Source organism: Camellia sinensis, chromosome 7, assembly GCF_055761805.1.
Source record: "Camellia sinensis isolate YWXY chromosome 7, ASM5576180v1, whole genome shotgun sequence".
In the NCBI taxonomy this organism is placed as follows: domain Eukaryota; kingdom Viridiplantae; phylum Streptophyta; class Magnoliopsida; order Ericales; family Theaceae; genus Camellia; species Camellia sinensis.
The window spans coordinates 6595434-6619043 of NC_138967.1; the positions used below are offsets into that span (position 1 = coordinate 6595434).

At 37.3% G+C, this 23610-nt stretch overlaps 1 pseudogene; it reads left to right on the forward strand.

Annotated features, from left to right (window-relative positions):
• LOC145795577 (uncharacterized) overlaps positions 1 to 20252 on the forward strand; it is a 34602-nt pseudogene extending 14350 nt beyond the window's left edge.
• Positions 20253 to 23610: the final 3358 nt, after the last annotated feature.

Genomic DNA, 23610 nt, shown 5'->3' on the forward strand with positions numbered 1-23610 from the left:
TTTTGACCATTTTTTGTTTTGGCTTTCTACTAAAACAATTTTGATCAACATGAAAGTTAGATTAACATGCTTGTTCGATTTTCTGATTTGAAATCATGCAAGTCAGGCTGTGAGCACTGAAAATTTTCCTTTTTGGGGTCTAAGAAAATGGTCCAGTTTTGGAAAAATTAGAATAATTTTCAAGAAAATTAGTCAACCTCATTAAAATTTTTCAAAAACTATTTTTGCAAATGGCCACTACTCGACCAACACAGAATTTACTCTTAAGATGCACAACCTCAGATCCAAAATAATGGAAAATTGCCCCTTGTCTAAATGGCACTGCACGACAAAGGAAAGTTGTCCCTTGTCTGAATGGCACCACAGCGCACCGTAATCAGTCCTCAAAGTGACGATCACAACCGAACTCTCGGATACGGAGAAGACAAAGATGATCAGAACCATTACATGGACACAGTCGATTTGGAAGTGTTTATGGCTGGATTTTAGAATGAAGTTGCCTACGTATCCCACAAATGGGAATCAAGCCTTACGTAGTTCGGGGTTAAGGTACACTCGGGTATTAACCTCTCCTTTTATGCTCTAACTTTTGCCAAGGCCACCCTTTCTGGGTTTTCAACCTTGGGAGCTCTGTTTTTCTTTTCTTTTCATTTCTTTTCATCTTTTCATCTCTTTTTTTCATTTCTTTTTCTTTTCATCTTTTCTTTTCTTTTCTTTTCTTTTTTTTTCATTTTTTCTTCTTTTTCTTCCTCTAACTTTTGCCTGGGTTGCCCTTCTGGGTTTTCAACCTAGCGAGCCTCTCAAGGATAGAAAAAAGTGTAACTTTGTCCATGTTGATCGGTTGTAGGATCTCGAAGCCATCTGAATCCAGGAGAATGGCTGTTGTTTGGTGATGATGTAGAAGTCCATCCAATGGGGGGTTGAAGTTGCCCGTAGTGCTGTGGATAGGAACTCAATTGTCCTTCAGCAAAAACTTTCTTCTTTCTAGCTGCTGGAATTTGGCTTTCTTGCCAGTCTTCATTGGTTTGTGAAATGACTCATCTTTTGAATTATCGAGCAAATCTGACCTTTTGTTGCCCCTAGTTCAAGGGTTACTTCTCATTCAACTTTGCAAGCTTCCTTTGATCACATCTGACCTTCTTGCCCCTAATTCAAGGGTTGGTTCTGATCTGGCATGGCGGGCCTCCTTTGATGTCATACGACCTTATTGCCCCTAGCTCATGGGCTGCTTCAAATCTGGCCATACAAGCCTCACATTGTGATTGACCGTTGAACATTCTGAATCCAAGTTCAAGGTTTGAAAGCAAAAGGGGTCGAGTCTCGAGGCTAAGAGCAATCCTCGGCTACACAATCTCAAAAGCGATTCCACACAGGTCTTCGCAGGACCACACAAAACATTTTTTTGAAATTTTTAAGAAAGCGACTAGTCGCTCGTGCTGAAGACAATGTAGAACCAATTTGGATCAAGCCAGGATCCTTTTCAGTACTCACATTAACAAGCATGATCACATTCATTAAGGGCTTAGTATACCTATCTTTCTCTCAGTTGGTCAAATTTTTACAAATCTCGAGGAATGCCTTCCTCTTTGTTTTTATCACAGCGTTCAAAAAGTTTTGAAAAAACTTAGGTCAATGCAATGATTTCAAGGCACAGAAAAGTAGGTGAAAAGCACTTCTGTTTCATTCAGATCTTCTGGCACAGTTGGCTCCCTGGCAGAAATAGACTCAAAAGAAAGAGTGTAAAAGACAAACGCAAAACAAGCAAGTGATGTTCGAGGTAACACCCCCAAAATCACCCGACTCTAACACAACAGGACTGACTCGAAACAACAAGACAGACTTAACTGACTCAGTACAAAAAGACTGACTCAATACAATACAACAAGACTGACCCAATACCCAACTCAGAAAGTAAAATAAACAGCATTTGCAAATTGCTCAAAACAGTGCGTGCCATCTATCACATCTGGAGTAAATTGAGCGCCATCCGCAGGTGGTTCATCCCCCGATCACATAATCATAGTATCCCCCACATTCATCGATCCAGTGCTGATAGACTTTGTAGGACCTGGTGCGACGATGACCTTACTGATAAATGCCGGAACAGCAGAATCGGTGAGCCTTGTTTGGCCTTTCTTTACCTTGCCTCAGCGAAAGAAACACTGGTTGCTTTTTTGCATTGAATCACGGACCTGACAAAGTCTATCAACACAAGTCCAACGTACCCGGGGGATATCGGAGCCTTTTGAAGCTATAATTCCAGGACTACCTTGCAAAAAAGAAAACAAAGAGCATCTCAACCTGATTTCACTAGAACAGATATGGGCATAACTGAATGATTGTGCTCTCTACCAAATTATGTCCCAAACAGATACCAACTTGGCAACTAACATGCACATCCCTGTACAGTTTCACTGTAAAGCACATACCAGTTAAAGAGAGCCAAAACACCCCTATGGTGGGGTAGGGTTTCTCTGTCCTCTTTTGTCAGGAGCAAGGGTTTCACTACGCACGCAGCGGTTTCAAACAACCTACATTCGGGTAAGCAACCTATCCTAGTTTGGAATGGTCTATATGGCTTCTGATATGCACTAGGTCGAATGGTCAAAAAGAGTGCCTCGACAAAACTGAGGTTTGTGTTCTTATCGTGGCAGAGCCCATAACCAGTCAGCCTTATGGCACGCTTTTCCAAGCGAGCCTTCGGCAAACCGTTCAGGAATAGCAGATGGCAAATACTGTGACTTCGACGCACCAATGCAAATGCAATGCAAAGAATCACATAAATGTAGATAAAATAATATATCATGAGTTCGAGTCAAGTTCTCTAAATCCCCAGCAGAGTCGCCAGAAACTATAGACCGCCCGAACTCGCTCTGCGCACACTGCTTTCGGAGAGGGCGCGAATTGTAGTTCTAGCTACTACAGTTCGGACTCCTGTCACAGTTCTGAATCTAATCTCATAAAGTATAATGTAAGACTGATAAATCACAAAAGAGTCCAAATCCGACAATTGGTTTTGAAAAATCAATTTTGAATGAAAAAGCGCCAACACATGGACTGCTTTGCATAATTTCAGAGTTGCCACCTAAATATTTTGTTTTGGAAAATTTAGGAAACCCTGACTCGTGCCAAAGGCCACCTGTCCGTCATCACCAAAGTTGCCTCAGCTCGGAACTTGGGTACGAGAGGGGAAGGTCCTAAAATGAGCACCCCCGCTTGCCCGATCAAAGATCGGCCTCTACTAACATGATATGTTGTTTCTATAAACACATGTGTTCTTATTCCGGTTATTAATCTAGAATTACTATGTGATGCGTACAGCATATAAGTATAGACTCAATCACAAGAATTGGAACAAAATATCTTATGTTTGTTTTTCGAAAATGGTTTGAAAGATGCTACCCTCAAGTAGGCTAAGACGCGGATTTGCCACCCTCAAGTGAGCTTAGAAAATATGATTTGTCACTCTCAAGTGGGCTTAAAATGCACATTTTGATGAATTGTTCCAATTCAAGCAATGAAGCCTTCATCCACAGGCATTTATGCAGTTAAACACTTAAGCAGTTAGCCTCATAGCAAGCATGCTATCATGGCAGTCACGCTATCATGGCAGTCACTTACACACATGCAAGGATGCTAAAGCATAAACACTTACAGTGTACTCCGAGCCAAAACAGAAGCTATGTTAAAAATCAATGCATGATCCTAGCTATGTTTGAAATGTCTAATGCAACACATGCAAAATGCAACTAAGTAGGCTCGGCTATCTAAGATGGCATATGAATGCAACAATTGATACATGTATTCAAATAGGTATTGAAATACAATGCAGTTTGAATGATGCGCCGAGCCCGGTGCATGCAAGACAAATGAATGATACACACATGTAAAGCATAAGGTATGCTAATTGAAAAATGCCCTAAACTAACCATCAAAAGCGGTAAGTAAAAGGGAGAAAGAAATGGGGGTTGGAAGACAAGCACACACGCACGCACGCTTATTACAGCATTTGCCCTCTCGACGGAGGGTCCGAATACAAGCTAAGCTAATCTAAGCTAAGCTAAGCAATTAATCTAATTAAGCTAATTAGACTAATTATTACACAACCAAATTGAATAACTAGCTACAACTAATTATTACATCACTTTAACTAATTAACAAATTAATTAAGTTACAAAAAACAAATACTAACTAACAAGTAAACATTTAAACTAAGCTGCTCTAGCTCTATTTGAAGAAGAAAAGGATGCATGCTCGCACTCGGTTTCTTGCCTCAAAACACCTTCCGATTTGCTCTTTTAGAGGCTCTGTTTGCAGGGTGTCCTCAAGAACTTGCTGTTGAAACTTACCAAATCAAGGCTAAGGAATGCACCAGTGGCCTGCCGGCCACGAGGAGCTACTGCCGGCCAAGAGTAGGCACTGCTGGCCATGAATAGAAGGGTGCCGGCCACCAATGTGGCCCTGCTGGCCACTGGTGTGCTGTGACACCATACTACAACAAAGCATAGGATAGAGGAAAGAGAGGGTCTCCCAAGGGTATGTACGTATTGTGCCACTCCATATCACTTCAAAACATTAATGGAGGGGCATCACTGGATCCAAGACCATCAACCGAGCATTTCAATGCATGATGGCCAAAGATCCAACTTGTATAAATTCAATGAATGCGCGACAAACAAGACACTAAGACCACGGCCTTAGCATGAGTGATCAAAGGCAATGGAGTCAAAGGGAATTGGCCCACTTTCATCACTTTGAGTATGAAGTGGGCCAATCCACCTTGTGTTCAACATAACGTCCGATTGAACACGATGCAATGCACATAAAAAACATGCTATGAAAACAATCATGCTAATCTTGACATGTTAAGGTAGCATGCATGAGACTCTATCATGGAAGCAACGCATGCATGGCATGTTTAAAGGCTAAGGCATCAAAACTAGTGAAGTGCAATATGCAAGAGGCATACAATACAATACTCAATGGACTAAACCAGCCCCAAACAGACCTCATGTATGCCAAAACAAAGGCCTAAGCATGCTAGAATTGAAGCTCAAAGGACTAGACAAACATGCATACATGTTAGGCCACAAACAACGCACAATGCTCAACTTTCAAACACAATTAAAGAGTGATAAACACGAGAGTGTAACAAGGCTATATGCTCTGAAATTATGTATTAAATGATGCCAAGACATGCAATCATCACATTCAAAGCATGCTAGGGACCTCCAACACAAAGCTAGTGAAGCCCAACTACACTATAGCTATACAAAGCTAAGTATATATGACCAAGACCACTTCAAAAAGACCTTAAACATGTTAAATTAGTGGCAAAAATGTGCTGGAGCAAAGCTAACACATGCTAGAATGATGAACTAAAGCATGAAGCATGTTAGGCCAAAGAGCATGATTGCACTACAAGTACCAAAAGCAAGAAACCAATGACCAAATCAACCAAAAATAGAGTTATGGCAGGTCCAAAAAGTCAAAAAAACATGCTTGGACTCAGCTTAAAAGGAGTAGAAAAGCATGCTCAAGTATGAAGCCAACAAGGTAAGGAAGCAAGACAAGAAGAGAGGGGACCACCCCCTCTCATTTTGGACCTCAAAAATACCTTTCCACCATTGAAATTCCTCTGAGTTTCAGTGGTAGAAAGGCCATGCAAAGGCCACTACAAAAGCTTCAAGGAATGGCTCTAAAGCTTAACAAATAAGGCATACAAGGGGGTGAAACACCCCCAACTCCCACAAGGCCTAAACAAACATTTTAAACACTTAAAAATAAATCTTTTTTTAGTTGAAAGTCAAGCCTAAAACAATATGCAAAGGTGGCTAATATGGCATAAAAAGATAAGCTTAAAAGGGGAATACACTCACCCTTGAAGAACAGCAGCAAAGCAGGCCTTCTTCTGAGCCAAAACCAGCCTTTTGAGTCCAAACAAGACCCTCAAGTACGTCAGCAACAAAGTGATGGTGCTTTACTAGGTGTTGTAGTGCAAAAGTGAAGAGAAAATACACTTTGAGACACTATTAAGCACAATATATATATATATATATATAGAGAGAGAGAGAGAGAGAGAGAGAGAGAGAGTGAGAATTCCAGAGAGAGATATTTTGTCTCTAAAATTCTGTCAACCTCTGGAAAGGGGGAGGAGCCTCCCCTTATATAGAGCAATGCAATGCAAAGCTTGCTTGACAAGCTTGAAATGGCCTCCATCTCTCCATACACGTGTATGAAGAATGACTTAGTGAAAAACAGCTACCACAAAAGATCTGAAATAATATTTGTTGAAACAAGGTGTCCTGCCGGCCATCATTGGTGGCCGGTAGTGCCTCATTGATGGCCGGCAGGCCTTATCAATGGCCGGCAGGGCCAAATCCATGGTCGACAGCCCCTTTCCCATGGCCGGCAAGCTATCACAAACATCAATATAGAGGGACCAATGCATGGTCCAAAAATGAGACAGAATGGAAAGAGAGTTTGGAAGGATCAAACTTGGAACATTCCGTTGCGAAAGTTGAGCACTCGACGAGCGATCAAACTTGTCATCGGATGTACCTACAAGCACATCTAAGTCTTGAGGATGGTAAAAAATGGGGTGTCTGCAGGGAGTGGAAAATTCTTGGGTGATTAGTTAAGTTGATCGGTATCAAGGTGGGTGACACATAGTCACTTTAGAACGGTTTAGATGTGGATTGTAAAGTTAAATCCTTGGGAATTTAGCACAAAATTAGCTAGACGATGTTATACTGTGGATTGTGTTTGGGGGCGTAGAGCCTTGCTTGTGTGGGTAGTAGTCGATGTGCGATTACCAATATGAGTTTAGAAACCCGAGAGTCGGGGTGAAGCACTAGCTTCTTGGTTGGGAACGCTTGTAAGTCTTCGTGTATCGATCGTCTTCTTGGTTAGTGTTGGTGTTGGTATGGAACCTTCGAAGTTTGGAAAGTTATGTGTGTTGCATAGTTCCTTTGGCACCGTGTTTATTTCTAACTTTTGTTGTTATGGAAATGTAATTATTGCATTGTGGAGGTCACTGTAAGTGTGATTGGGTGATGGTGGGGATTCACCGGATGTTTGTTGAGAAGATAAATTGAAAAGTGATTGTTAGCTTTTGAAAACCTTCATGACTTTTCTATTTCAACTAAAACCCTTGGGGTGAGATTTTAAAGTATGTTTTGGGAAGATGTTTACAAATAAAACGATTTTGCTCAATCTGTATAACATGAAACTTTTGTTAGAAAACGGTATAAATTTAAGTAAAATTGAAAGAAGGTATAAAAGAGTTTTCATTTAAGAAAATATAAACAAATTTCGTTGAAACTAGTTTATGTACCCTTTTGTTACCTAGTGTGGATGATAAACTGCATAGTAAATATAATGTAATTGGCCGAACGGAATAGTATGATAGTGGTAATCTGTGGTTATGGCAACGTGGAAAATGTTAATTAACATTGTGTAAATGTTATGTTATGTTGGTTGTGGCATCACTGTGTGGGTGATGGGTGTTATTGGGTGACGGTAGAGACTCACCGGTTGTTATGTGAGGATGAAATTGGAAATAAATGAAATTTGGAATTTTGCTTAAAAGGAAGAAATTGCACTTTGGCTTGTGATTGGTGTGGGCCTTGAACACCTTTGAGAAAAATGTTTTACTTGTAAAGAAAAAAAAAATTTTACCAAGAATTGAGAAAAGCATGAAAATCTTTTTTAGGGATTGAATTGTTAAATCGTTGTACACTTACAGTTGTGATGGTGTGACCACTTTAATTGTATTGCTAAATCTTGAATTTGGTACGTTCGGTTATGTGGATTGATTTGAGTTGTAAGGGCTTGTTAGGCCGGGGCCTTGTCTTGGATCGGGTTTTGTTGTAATTCCTTCCTTTTAAATGAGCTTTATTCTTTTCATTGTTGGAGTGTTAAGCGCTCAGGAGTGTTTGAGCATGTGGAGGTGGATGCTTTGGGCAGGCATGTTGTTGCGATAGTTGTTGTTGTTATTGTCGCATAGGTCAAGTGAGTGGTATGAATCGAGAAGAACTCTGTGACCCTTTCTCTATGTCTTGACTAATTCAGGTGTCCTTGGCGTTCCTAGAGTCGGGAAAGTATTCCAAGTTTGGTTATGGCCGGGAGTTGGTGTTGCGTTTTCTTAGTTGGTTGGGGAGGCCTTCCTGAGTACTGTGTCTCCTTCTTGAAGTGTTAGTTTTTTTTCGACGTTGTTAAATTTCGGGGATGAAATTTCTTAAGGCGGGGAGGTTGTGATGACCGGTTCGAAAATCGTCTTATTTCTATATCATTATGTCGGAGAGTTGTTGTTGAGTTTTCTTTCTTAAAACCTTCTCTGTTGTGGTTGTCTCGATTATGAGTTTTCACACGTTTCGGAAGGTGCGGGGTTGGCGTCGGAGTGCCCGGGAGTGAAGCGGGATTTTTGGCGGCTGGGCCAGGGCCGCACATGCGGGGAGGGGCCGCACGTGCGGTAAGGGTTGAACCTCCTGGACGTGCATTTTGAAATGGGCCGCACGAGCAACGGAGGTGGGCCACACGAGCGGCGGAAGTGGATGCACGAGCGGTTGAGGCCGCTGTACAAGCGGGCAAGGGCGCCGCACGTGAGGAGCCTGGGCAGTCCGAAAACTCTGTTTTATATTTCTTTTTGGTCCGAATGTATCTCACATTTTACACATTTCTCTCTCACTCTAAACCCTATTTTTCTCCCCCTTCTCTTTAGAAAACTTCCTCAAACATTAAAACTCTTTGATTTTTGCAATCTTTGGGCCAAGAGCATCACCATCTTCCTCTAGATCTTGAAGATCAAGAACAAGAGCTTCACTTGGTGTGGTAGAAATCAAGCTCTCTCTCATCCTTGAAGTTAGGGTTTCATCATCAAGCATTGAGGTAGGGATTTCTTTGATTCTTTTCAATACCTCTACAATAGATAGACATGTTGTAGATTATTATTGCATGAAAACCATGTTGTATGGATCTATTTTTGAAAATCATGATGGATGGCATGAGATTTGGGTGTGAGGTTGAATTTCATGAGATGGGTTGATGTTGGGTTAAACTTGGGGTGTGATGCAATATATTCATGATAGAGAGGGTGAAAGCCCTAATATTTACAATAAGGTCTAATAGGTAAAAGGGGGGTTAACATTGTGGAATAATTATGTTATGAGTTAAAGAAATGTGATAGATCATTTGATAGTGAATTTATGATTAAAATGGGTTTCATAAATTGAGCATTTATTTGTGATGGATTGACTATGTTTTAAAACACAACGAATTGATGAATTTACCATGTTACTAGTTAAGAAACTTGGTTATTGATTTGGTAATAACTTGTGCTTTACCAGGATGCTATGAATTTGGTGTTTAACGTGTGTTGAGTCGATTTTAGCTAAATCAAACAAATTGATAATTGTTAATTGTTAAATAGAGATTCAATCATGAGATTAAATTTATTGGGTTAAGGTTTCGTTAAGAAGAAATGGAGTAAATTATGATTGTGTGATCAATGTGGGATTTACTTATCTAAATGGTGGCAGTTGAATTATGGGTGGTATAGTTTGTGTATTGTAAATTGGAAAATTCTTGGAATTAAATATCAAAGGAAGAAGAAACGATAACGTTCTTTTAATTGAGAAAAGAACATCAAGCGATAGATGAAACCTTGGAGTCGTGTTGATTATTGGCCTAAAACCTTGTGAGAATTGGTTAATCGTATCATGTATTATATATATATATATACTGTTAGAGGTTTTGTCCTTGGTCATCGGTAGAGGATGACTTTGTGAATATTGAAATGTTTATGTGTCTGTAGTACACTTGTGTTATCTGTGAATGTGGTTTGAAGTAATAGTTGGAAGATGTGTGATGCGCTGAGAATCAGAGGTACCATTATCTTCCAGCTAGCACCTGGAGAATTGGCAGAGGTACCATTCCCTTCCAGCTAGTGTCTGGTAAATTGGTATGTTGCTGTGGAGAGGTGTATCATTGGCTTACCATGCTACGGGCAGGTAAAGTAGAGGTTATTTGTCATTGTTGTTTCAATTGATTGTGTGTATCATGTGTTTTGGCAATTGTGATTTTGTAAGGCTAAATTGTCTCACATGTTGGGTAATTGTATTCATGTAAATTTGGGTGTGCTTGGGAGTGCATTAAGGAGTTTCCACCATAAGTTAGTTTATTGAAGGTATTCCTTGAATCTTGAGTCTAAGTTGTGAAATGTGACGAAACCGTTGAGACGACCGTTGAGACGGATTATGTTTATATTGGGTTATGAATAAAGTGAAGAAAACGGATTTAATGAACGTGTTTTCGAACATAGAATGAATGTTATGTGGTGTTTTGTCGCAAATGGAAGATATGGTTATCGAGTAATAATTGTTTTGAATGGGAAATGGATAAGGAAAGTGAAACTTGGCTTTGTTGTGCAAACTAAATGTTTTGAGAAAAGTATTATGTAAGTATACTTTGGCTATAAAACATCGCATTATTTATATGGTATGAGATTAGCATTCATGATCATAACTATCTGTAAGTTGTTATTGTTGAGGATCATGTTGAGATCCCTACTGGACTATATATTCATCCCACGTTGTTGAATCTTTTTCAGGTGATTATCAGGATGTGCTTCAAGATCTCGGATCTTTCTTATTTGTTGGCCACAAGGCCTCTATATGTGCAGGCGGAATGCCATTAATGTAAAGGGTTAAACCCTTCCATTTGATTTAATTGATGTAGGCCTACGGGCAATTTATTTAGTTATATCCACGTTGCATTCATTTGATATTCGGATGAGGGAATTTATATTCATGTATTCCTTATTAATAGAATGAGCTTCTGTATGTAACTCTGAAATGGAATTATAACAATGGTTTTGGTAGTGGTAATTCGTGTAATAAAAAGTGGGGCGTGACAAAGATACAAAGTCATTTTTTCTTTCCAATGAATACAATTACTACCATAAAAAATAGGTGGCCTATTGCTAGTTTGTCCTACAACAAAGTAAGTAGAATACATGGTTGCTATGGATAAAAAACTCAAGATTGTTAAATCTAAACAAGAGCCCCAGGCTCTGATACCAATTGTTACCCAAAAAGCAACCTAAGCGGGGAGGGGGGGTGAATTAGGTTTCTACAAATTAAAATTAATAATAACCCAATAAAATTAACTACTAGTACAACAATTTATTAACAAGCACAATGATGAACTTAGCAGTAAATGATCAAGCAAAATAATAATGAAGTATAACTAACATACAAGGTAAATCAAATGGTTAACACATGAATATTAGATAGCTATAGTAGTAGTAGGAAAGTAAAGAGATTAAAGAAGAGGAGACAAATAAATTTATAGTGGTTCGGCTTCAACCAAGCCTACATCCACTCCTCAAGCTTCACTTGAGATTTTTCACTATCTTCTCGCTTCACAGGGGTGCAAGCAACCTCTTTACATATGGAGCAATCCTCCACGGATTTTACATGGACTTCACAAGCCTAAACCCTTGCAAATCTTAGGTGATTCACAATCACTCTCAAGATTTCAAGAACACAGTGTTTGTAACACTTTTACAATATGAAATGGTATTTTTGCTTTCAAAGAAAGCTTACAATAAATATCTCTCAAAGATAGATATATAAAATGAAGCTTTGATTTTTCTGTAAATCTCACACAGGAAAGATGAGCTTAATGTTATAAGGCTCAGTGTATAATTTCTAAGAATAGATGTGAGTGATTATAGATCAAAGAATATTTTCAGATTTTTTGTAACTTGTTTACATTAGAGGTTTTGGTATATATAATGAAAATTATAGCCGTTGTATTCATTTGAATTTATAGCCGTTATAGTCATTTGAATTTATAACCGTTGTACTTCTATCATTACCAAATTGAATATATTTCACTCCATCATTACAAATTTGAATATCTTCCACTTGAACCTTTTGAACCTTTTAGCCTTTTGAACCTTTATAGCCGTTGTACTTCAATCATTACCAATTTGAATATCTTTCACTTGAACCTTTTGAACCTTTTGGCCTGCTGATGTGCTAGGCTGTTTGAACCTTTGTTTTGGACTGTTTGAACTCTTGATTTAATTAAATATTAAATACATTCTAAAAACATTTAGGATAAATGTTTAGATGAGAAATAATTGGACAAAATAAATTTTGATTCTATTTTTCTCTTTCAAATAAATTTTCAAAATAAATTTTGATTAAAATATAATTAAATAAATCATCAAAATAAATAAGTCTAACAATAAAAAATAAAAATAAATTACAAATATATCCCATGAGATTTTCTTAAAATACTGATTGTTTTCTGTGATTTAAAAAATTACTAATATCTCATTATCAGAATTTTTTATTAAATAGAATCAACTGAAAAAATAAAAATTTTAACTGCTTTCCAATCCAATAATATAAATATCTGAATTATTAATTAAAATGTATTTTTGATATCATTAAAAGTTATTAATAAAGTGAGGCATTTTTTATGAAATAAAAAATTTCAAAAGACAGAATATAATTTCTAAAACTATAAGAGCGATTCGTATTTTAAATAAATTTTTGAGATATATTCGTAAAAAATACAAAATTAAAAAAAAGAAGAGAAAATGGTATTTACTATTTAGTACATATGGGCCTATTATGGGTTTTGGCATGAGTCGGGCTTTGAAAAGCTCAAAGGGCTACGTTCAAAGCCCAGTCCATGAGCCTACCCAGTTTTTCGCTTTTTCTCTCCGTAAATCAAACATACACAATTGCTTTTGGTTTGGCTTGATTTGCTTATTTTTTGACTTTTTTTTTTTTCATCTTTTAGTGAATTTTTTCTTAAAATTTTTCAAAAATATTTCAATTTTTAAATCCAATTCAATAAGATGAATTAAAAAATTTCCAAAAAAGACAAAAATAAGTAAAATAAGCAATCTTTTATTTTATTTTATTTTGGCTTTTTAATTTTGTTTTTTGAATTTTTTCAAAAGAGAAACTCCATCCGTCCCAAAAATATTAGTCCATTTTCAAAAATCAATAACTAAAATAATATGAATTTTATATTTGCTCTTCTTTTAAGTTCATTAAAAATACAAAAAGTACAATTATAACAATTGATATTCTCAAAAAATATATATTATCAAATGGTAATTTTGAAAATTTAATATTTTTAAAGTATAATAATTGTACTACCAAAAAAATTAGATTCGCCAAAAGAGATTATTATTTTGGAACGGATGGAGTATACCTTTTAGATTTGTCTCGATAAGACGGACTGAAAAAGTAAAAAAATTTAATATAATTTTGAAAAAAAAAAATCAAAAAAAGAGTTTTTAATTGTATTTTGAAAGATAAGTTGTTGAAAAGAGTTTTGAAAATTGAAAATTGCAACCCCGCCACTCACCGCCTTCATTTGCAACCCTGTATAGATTCATGGTAGAAAGGTTTATGGAAGGCTTGAAGATTAGGATATAGACTATTGCCAAATAGGTGGTTGGCATTGTGCATGGGGAAGGGTTAGAATTTTCTTAGTTTGGAAGGTGATCAATTGCATCAATTATAGAAAGGTGTTTGTTAAATTCTTCACAACAGTTAAGCTTGGGTTTAATATTCTTAAATTGCTTGCCAAAGCACAAACGAGTAAGTGTCATGAAATTAGAGTTTTGGAATTAAAAACTTAAAAATTAACATCCTGTCACAAAGATTTTCAAAAAAGGGTATAAGAATAATCTACCAAAATTTGTTAGAAATCCCTCCTAAGATTAGGTTGTATGACACGTGGGGCCATCAAATCTTCAAAACATGGCTCAATTGTTGAAACATTGCATGAATATTTATGGGTTGCTATCCTTCCTCTCTTTTAGGTCATTATAAAATAGAAGACTTAAAAAAACTTTAATCAGATCATGCTAGGCCTACTATGGACCATACATGAGGGCCTAAGAAAATATTCAAGCTCAAAATATTTCCTTGTACCACAACTAGTTCTAATATGATAATATCTAGAAAATTTAAATTGTTAAGATTCCCTTGACTTAAAAAAAATAATGAAAATACAAACAAAATTGTCCCAGCAGCTTTAGTAACTTGAAATTCACAACATCAAACAAAATCTTAATCTAAGCTTGATTAGACAAAGTCCCAAGCGCACTCCATATGCAAGTTATGATTTTATGCTTTTTAGTAATGATTTTTTTTCTTTCTTTTTTTCTTTGTCAAGATCATGATTAATATATATATATATATATGCATTCATATATTCAATTTGGTTTTATCACGTAACAAGGGGTTATTGATTCAGATGTTAAAACTCAGGCTATCAACCTTGTGGTTGTAAGTTCAATCTAACCCTCCCAGACCCATCCAATGGGGACTAACTGCTCATACTTTTTATGATTTTGTGGGGGTTTCGAGAGGGGAAAAACCCCCCCCAAAATAATGATCAAGGATTTTTTATACATAAACATTGGAGACCTGTGATATCTTTGTATATATTTATTTTAAAGTGGCTCCAAAGCAACATTTTAATGATTTTCTTAATTTAAATAATTTTCATGAATTGCCCAAAATAGCCATTCTGTGAAGGTATATTGAGTATCACATATTTGCATGATACTGTATTTTGTGCTGTTTGTATTAATCAAAACTTGCTAAATTAATTTGAGATATGACTTTAGGCCTGTTTGGTGCAGCTTAAAAGTTGCTTATTTCAACTTTTAGCATAATTTAAGCTACAATGGTATGTTTGGTAGAGCTTAAAATCACTTTTTGTAACTTAAATTAAGCCAAAAAAGTAATTTTTGCCTGAGTGACTTCCGGGATGCTTATTCATTCAGCTTGAGCGGGAAACTAAAACTTGAGGGGCAAAATTACTTAAATGCCAGAATAAAACCTTTTATTTGATTCAACGGCACATGCTTTGCAGGCAGAGGCAAGATGATGACAAGTGGGAACATCACCCTTACAAGGATGATGAACCTCAAGTTTCAAGTACGGTTTCTTGTGACATGATTGAATTCAACTAGAACTAGTGATTGCTGCTTTAGTTGCTTGAAACATATTGTATACAAATTGTTGCTTCTAAACATCGCTATTGTATCATTTTGATTGTATGTTAATGGTGCTTGAAGATCACAGAATTGGCAGTAAAGATCTTCGTCTGAAGCTCCAGAATAAGAGTGTCCAGCAAGAAAGTTAAGTGGAAATGGGTCTGTTTCAGGTGCAAGGGATCTGCGTGAAAAGCTCTCTGGCACGATGTACTCACAGCCTGTGAACACTGATCCTCCAAAGCCAGTACTTAAGGATAATAAACCTGTGAGGAAAAGTGTAATTGTTGAAGCCCCTGAACCACTGACCAAAAATGTTGCTAGTTCAGTCCCTAGGAAAAAGACTCAGCAAAAGACACGGACCCTCCCTGTTTTATTTCTTCCCCTGCATTTTATTACAACTGTTATGAAGTATAAAATTCAATATATTCTGAGATGTGTGGTTACGATAGATCCAGATTGAAACTGTTGTACGCACACAGACACAGTTTATATTGAAAATAATGTTTTTGTCATAACTACTACTACTCACACAGACATGTCATATAATTGACACCATCATGTATTTTTTTCTTTCAGATTTTCTCGTGTTCAGGTGGTGAGTGTGACTTGGTTAACATCTTTGTATAGAAATGTATACTTTTCTGAGTATGAATTGCAGTTAGTAGTAATTTCATTATTTCTCTTTTGGTGCGCTTGATTTTGAAAATGTGCTCACACTTTTCCAGAAGTATTTTCAGTCTTTTTATTTTATGTCTGTGTGTAATATGGAAATACACACATCCACACATAAATAGTTGAAGTTCTTGACAGGAATATATATTGTCATGATATGTTGATCATGTATTTTGTGGTCACTTCATTTCTTTCCATTGAAACTTATGTTGTGCTTGACTTAGCTGATTCATTAGCAATTTTCACGCCAATGCTGTACGCTTATTTTCATTGTTCAGCTTGAAAATTTTGATCCATCCTTGGCATGAAATTAGGAAATGTTGCCATTGGAGGGACATTTTTGATCTTTTGGTTTTGAAAGATAGGGGTTGAGGTTGGGGCATATCCTTAATGCCAGTGGATCAGTTTTAGACTTAAAAAAAATTGAACTCAATTATAGGTAGTTGTTCATCCTTCTAAATGATACATGTCTGGTGCAGGCTGAATCTGTTGATACTTTCCTGCAGTCCGTCTGTCTGGAAAAATACTCAATTACATTCCAAGTGGAGGAAGTATGCATTCATCTCAACATTCCTGTGTTGTAGCAATTTTATGTACTAGCTCTCTGGTTTCAACCAGTGCCTTAATAACTTCCTCTTACTACTTCTGCACTTCATGTTGTTTGTGCAGGTTGATATGACAGCGCTTGTGCACAACTGGTGACAATCTGAAGGCTTTAGGAATACCAATGGTAAACTTGACTAAACTCACCCTAGTGTACAGAGAGATCCTGTCTTGCTATAATATCTGTAATCATTTTTATCGCCTTTGCTGATCAATGATAGTGGAATTCCCTTCTTGATATAGAATTTGCTGTTTTGATACGTGTCTCAGACACTTGCGATTTTTATTTATCTATTCATACAGAGATAATTTGTTTAATGAAGTAACACGATTTTAATTAAACCTCTCCTCACTTTAGTTCCCACCTAAAAGCAAACCACTTACCATGGCAAGAATCTAGCCTGCCTTGGGAGTGAAGCAAAAAACTTGATAAGACCAAAGTAATTCATGAACCATCTCCTAATAACCCTTGGTTTACCTAAAGAGGAGCAATTTCCGTTGGGCTCAAAAGAATGAGGAAGCAGATTACTGAATCTCCAATCTTGCTTGATCTAATTAAGAGATACCCTAGAGAACTGGAGGCAAAATGATGCCTAATAATAAAATAACAAAATAAAACAACTGTGGACTTTGTGAAGGAGGTTCTACATATTTAAGTAGTTCTGTAAAAATATATGTATTATTGATTGATTGATTGATGATTGTTATGTTTATTCTGTTTACAATGATTCATATATAGAAGAGAAGAAGGTAGTAGGTGAAGGAGTAGTGGAGGTGGTAGGTGGAGTGAGTGTTAGTGGAGGTGGTAGGTGGAGTGGGTTATGGTAAATTCTAACAGCCCCCCGCAAACTCAAGGAGGATAGAAACTAACCAACTTGAGTTTGAAGAGAGGAACAAAACAAGAAAATACATAAAAATAAACAAGAAAATACAGAAAAAAAAAAAAGAAAAGATAGGAGACACTGTATGGTCGTGTCAGACCGTTGGTGAAGACTCTGAAAGGTGGTGCCATGACGTGGTAGAGGACACTGGATGGGTGTGCCATAACGGTGTAGAGGACACTGGATGGTGGTGTCATAACGGTGTAGAGGACACTGTATGGTGGTGTCATAACGGTGTAGAGGACACTGTATGGTGGTGTCATAACGTTGTAGAGGACACTGGGGTCATATCGGGACAGTTTATGGGGTCATGTCGGACCGTTGTAGATGCTAACCGGAATCAAATGTCGGGACAGTTTATGGGGTCATGTCGGACCGTTGAAAAAGGCTAACCGGAATCAAATGTCGGGACAGTTTATAGGGTCATGTCGGACCGTTGTAGATGCTAACCGGAATCAAATGTCGGGACAGTTTATAGGGTCATGTCGGACCGTTGTAGATGTTGCACCCTCAAAAGGTGTGCCCAATGTTTCAAAAGGCGTGCCATCAAAAGGCGTGCCATCAAAAGGCGTGCCCAATTCATCAAAAGGTGTGCCAGATTCATCATGGCGAGGCACGTGAGTGCCTGGGTTGGCGTGCCCATTTGTCTGGCGTCAAGAGGCGCGCGATGCGCGTGGCTGCCTCGGCTATAAGACTGAGGCTAAGGCGGAGGCAAAAAACCTGCGAGAGATATTCTGAGAGAGAGTTCTGAGAGAGATTCTGTAACACTCGGTTGTCTGAGAGAGGTTGCTGAGAGAGATACTGTGTAACACTCTGTTGCCTAGAAAATGGCTTCATCGTCTTCCCGCGGGCTGCTCACCCTCTTTCCCGACCTCAACGAGTCAACGAGAGAGAGAACTGGTGCGGTGGCACTGGAAACTCAACCAAGCGCCCCGGAGTTTGCCCCGTTGAACTTTCCGATGCGGTCTGTGGAGCAAAGAATGGCAGTGCAGTCGGATGTGGAGGCCAATCAGTATACTTTGAAGGCATGTGTGGAAAGCATGACGGCGGTCACAAATTTGTCGAACCGGCTGCAGAGCAGGACAAATGAGGTGCAGCATGTAAATGCCCAACTGGCTCTGCTCCAGCGCATGTATAAGGATGCGCGAGCAGAGATAAGCGTGCTAAGGGCGGAAAATAAGGAGCTGAAGCGGAAGGCCACTGTGATGTTCCGATTTGGAGGGCCGCCATATGCTGCAGTGGAGGAGCAGGGGGGAGTGAATGTGCTTGGTGGACTAGGAAGCACAGAGGCAACACCGTCAAGGGCCGTCCAGGACGGAGGCAAGAAGAAGAGACCTGCAGCAGAGTAGAGAAGAAAAATCCCACTTGTGGATGTGGTTTTTGGTTTTTTTTTTTTTTTTTTTTTTTTTTTTTGATGTAAAAGAGTGATCGGGGTTGATCCCCTGATATGAATAAAATGACAAGATTGTGAAAAGTTGTTGGTGTTATTTTGTTTAATAAGAAAAATAAAATAAAAGAAAACAATGGATAAAGAAAATAGAGAAAAATAGTTGTGGATAGGTGATAAGAAAACCAGCAGTGTGATTTTTTTTTTTTTTTTTTTTTTTAATTTTTTTTTGGTGGAATATAAAAAATAATAATAATAAGAGAATGAAAAAAACGGGAGATGCTCACTAATCAGGAGAGGGAAAAATATATTATAATAAAAATATATATATATATATATATATTAAAATAAATGGAAAAGGTGAAAGAACGTGGGTTTGCTTATATATATATATTAAAATAAATGGAAAAGGTGAAAGAACGTGGGTTTGCTTGAGTGGTGTCTGGTCTTGAAGTATGGTTTCAAGCTGGCATCTTTTGTTGTTTGGGAATGTGTGTGTGTGGTGGGTATAACATGATCAACACCCATTTTATGTCCGAGCCCCCAATTTTCTAGAGAGAGTGGTGAAGAGAGAGAGAGAGAGTGGCCATGTTAGGTGTATTTAGTAGCTCGATCGGAGAGCCGCCGGAGGAGCTGGTGGCGGCGGGATGCAGGACGCCGTAGCCGAAGATCACGGCGGCGGCGCTGGTGAAGCGGTTTCTCGCCGGTAACCCATCGGCGGTTTCAACACAGGTCGGAGAGCCTGTCCAATTGGTCTACACTCACCATAACCAGTCTCCTTTACACCCCAGATCATTTGGAGTGAGGATGAGATATTCTGCTTAGAGGAGGCCTTGGCCGGAGAGAAAGAAACTCTTCGGCAGTCCGAGCTTGAACCGGAATCCGAAACCAGAGAGCTGCCCTTTCGTTCAGATGGAGCAACAGATTCATCAACTAGGAAGCAGTGGTGAAAAGGTATGGGTAGAAAATAAGCGGAATAGGTTGAGGTCCGGCGGGCGGTCAAGGCGAGGTTGCCGCCCGCCGGTGAAGCGAGAAATACTAAGGTCTTAACCTTGCTCTGATACCATGTAAAAATATATGTATTATTGATTGATTGATTGATGATTGTTATGTTTATTCTGTTTACAATGATTCATATATAGAAGAGAAGAAGGTAGTAGGTGAAGGGGTAGTGGAGGTGGTAGGTGGAGTGAGTGTTAGTGGAGGTGGTAGGTGGAGTGGGTTATGGTAAATTTTAACAAGTTCCTCACTGCCTCATCCTAAATTATCCGAAGGACTACATGGATCACACGTCGTTTGGTATGTGGAAATAGAAGCTCTCAATAACCATCCCTTATGGTAATTATAGCTACACTAATCTCTTGCACCATGTGATTGGAGTCTGATTAGATGAAGAGTTGCGAGTGTGTTGTTTTTGTTGAAACCGTGTAACTCTTCTTCTTTCTTTCTATTTTTTTTATTATTTATTTATATTTTTGTTTTTGTGGATCAATGCAAAAACCATCTTTTTATTATTTTTATTTAATGTCAAAAAGCACACTGCTTTTTCTTGTGTCTCACTAGTTCTACATTGCCCCTCCCAAATTTGATTGTAAGCTTTTTTGGTTCATTGTGGTTCTTTCAGGGTCCAAGAAAGAAGATACTTTTGGCATTGGAATTCAAAGTCTGACATTTGGAGTGGACCAGGTTCTTTTGCATGTTTCTTGGATCCTAGTGTTGTGGTCTGACAACATTGTCACAAGTCAGCGGCCTTGTTTTAACTGGTACACCTCTGCATGTAATTTTCTAGGATTAATTCTTCAGTTGTGTTGGTGAAAATGGCTTCAGTGAGCTTATTGTTGGTATCAAATGAATAAAAAGATTCATAGGTTGGGAAAGATTTAAAAACTTGAATTTCTTGAATTATGTTGATGCTTTATTATACCAGGATTTTCTCTGCCATAGGTGGGAGAGCAAATCCGTGATGAATGTATGTCACATTCTTAGGTATTTTGATTTAGATATACAATTTTTTTTTTTTCCCCCTTTAGATGAAATACTTTTTCCCAACTCAGCTTGAGCTATTCCAAATGTATTGACCATGTAAGCCATCCATGTGTTTGAGTGTTTTTTCATACATTTTCAAAATCCAGTCATGATTTGGACTGTTATATAAATTATGTTGGGAACACTAACAAATGTAACAGAAATGCCAACTAGACACAATATTTGTTGAATTTCTTGCAAGTGTTGCGACCTATGTGTAAAGGCTAAGCTTACTGTATTTTGTAGGGTTTTTTAGCATAGATGTTGTAAGAAACATTTCAAATGAAACTTATTTTGAAAATTGTCACATTACCACATTATATATGTTTTAAAACAGATTACTTTATAGAAAAAAGTGCAGAAAAGTGGAAAAAAGGTAAAATAATTGCAAAATGTGGGAATAAAAAATTAAATACATGGAAATTAAAAAGTAATTTAAAAAACATCATGTCAATTACCGTTTTGCCCTCAACCCCTCTCCCCCTTCCTTTCCTCTTCCCCTCCCTCCTTTTCTCAACCTCTGCACACCCTAACCCAGTGTGACCAACCCCTTCAAGGCCAGCATCCCATCCCCCACACTTCCCCACCAACGTCTACCGCTCCCTCCTCTTTTGTCACCACCAACTGTGGCCATTGCCATTGCTTGCCATCACCCACCACCTTCTCTGCAGCCATTGCTGGATCTGGTTTATATCTAGTTTGATGCTGTGTGTACCTATCGTCTCCTCCTTTTTCACTGGTGGCTGGGTGGAGATTAGGGTTAAGAGGAAGATGAGTTTGTTTGGCGCAAGATCCAGTGTACCAGTGTACTACTTCAGTGTTGGTTAAACCTGGTTCGGTGTATCTAATTTTTTTTTTTTTTTTTTTTTGGATCAGCTGGTTTGGTATATCTATTGCCAGGGACAACAGATGAGGGAGGGCTTAGCGTTTGCCTGAAACTTCCTAATGATCAGATTGAGGAGTTTCGTAGGTTAATTATGGATTAATGAAGTCTCAAACAGTATTTAGTTATCCTCATTTGAATCAACTAATAATCTTTGTCTTCCTCAACTTTCATATTTGTAATGTATGAATTGGATGCTTTATCTAATTGCCCACTGTATTAGTTTTTTCTAGGATTATTTACATAAAGACCCCTAAACTCTTGAGAAATATCATATTGACCCCTTAAATTATAAAAATATACAAATGTACCCCTTAAACTATTGAGAAGTGTGGCTTTGTCTTATAAACTATAAAAGTGTACAAATAGATTCCTTAAATTATAAAAACGTATCAATTTTAGATCCCTTAATAAAAAGAATCAAAGTGAAACACGCCAATAGTTTAAGGAATCTATTTGTATGATTTTATAGTTTAGAAAGTAAAGTGATATTTTTTAATAATCTATGAGATTCATTTGTACATTTTTATAGTTTAGGAATCTCCATGTAAATAATCCTTAATTTCTAACATTTTATTTAAAAGGAAACCAGCCATTAATACCCTCATGTGATCTGCACCCTGGTTGACGTTTGATTTCTCACTCATTTTTTCTGAAATTTTGACTTGCCACTAGCACGGAATCTTCCAACTGCACGATCATCTCTCAAAATTCTTAGCACCTCCCTTATCAGTAGCTTTTCTTGTATTGTTGATCCTAAAAATGCCTCACTTTTTGATGCAAGTGATTGTATTTCTTAGTAGTGGGGTTGGACATGCCTTGAATTTGAAGTCCCACGTTCAAAATTTTACATGACATTCTAATGTTGATCAACATAAATGAAGCCATTTATTTAGAATAAAAAATATGAAAATTTCACCGTATTTGTAGCTTACCTCACCTAACAGCCTATTTTAGCAATCATTTTTTTCTTTTTTTGTTTTTTTGTCTTTTCAAGATTGTTTACTTCTGTACACAAAAATGAAAGTGACAATTGAAATCAAGGACGTTCTAATTCCAACCTTCGCCATCGAGACACATTTTCATTGTCAGGCACTACACCATGTTTGGTTCTAATATTTTTTGTAGTGTATTTTTTTTTTTTAGTTATATAATTTTGTGTTTATTGTTATGCGATGTTGACTTGTAAAGCAGGTCAACTTACAAGTCACCTATATTAAAATAATAGACTATATTATATTTAAGTAACTAATTTTACAAAAATAGGTAAATAATACAAATTTGAGTAAGTGATCTCAAAAGATTTGGAACAACACAAAATCATGTAAGTTTTTATAAATTCACGTAAGTTATTCTCACAAAAATGTGTAAGCTAACTCACATTTCCTGTAAGTAATCTCATAAAATTTTTGTGGAACACAAAATCATGTAAGTTTTCATGAAATCACGTAAGTGACCTCACAAAAATGCGTAAATAACACAAATTCGAATAAGTGATCTCAAAAAATTTGTGTTAGAAATTGGACGCCCATGTGACATGACCCTTAGAACCTTTTGAACTTGAACCTTTTGAACCTTATCCATGTAAGTTTGAATTTGAATTCAAACTTATTTGGATAACCATTCAGGATATCTATATCTATCATATCAATAGATATGGATAGATGGATAGATAGATATTGGTTATATATTAGATTATATGGTTAATCTAATGATATACATATATCAGATATACGTTATGCGGTTTTTACCCATAACCTTTTTTCCTAGACTCTCTCCTAGAAAACAACGATCAAGCCATTTTGCACTGTGACTTGTGTGGGTGATACTCATTTTGTAGTATCACTCCACTGCTGGATTCGTTGACTGATCAGATTTTGGAAGCACGTGATTTATCCACGAGGTTGTGTCATTAAGGTATGATCCGAATTATTTTTATCCGCTGCGTTAATTTATAATGCTTTATGATTTACAATTTGAAATAATACAAAATCACATAAGTTTTCATAAACTCACTTAAGTTATCTCAAAAAATACGCAAGTTAATACAAATTTTTCACAAGTGATCTTATACAATTGTTGTGTTAATGTGTAAGTAATACATACTCAAGTAAGTAAT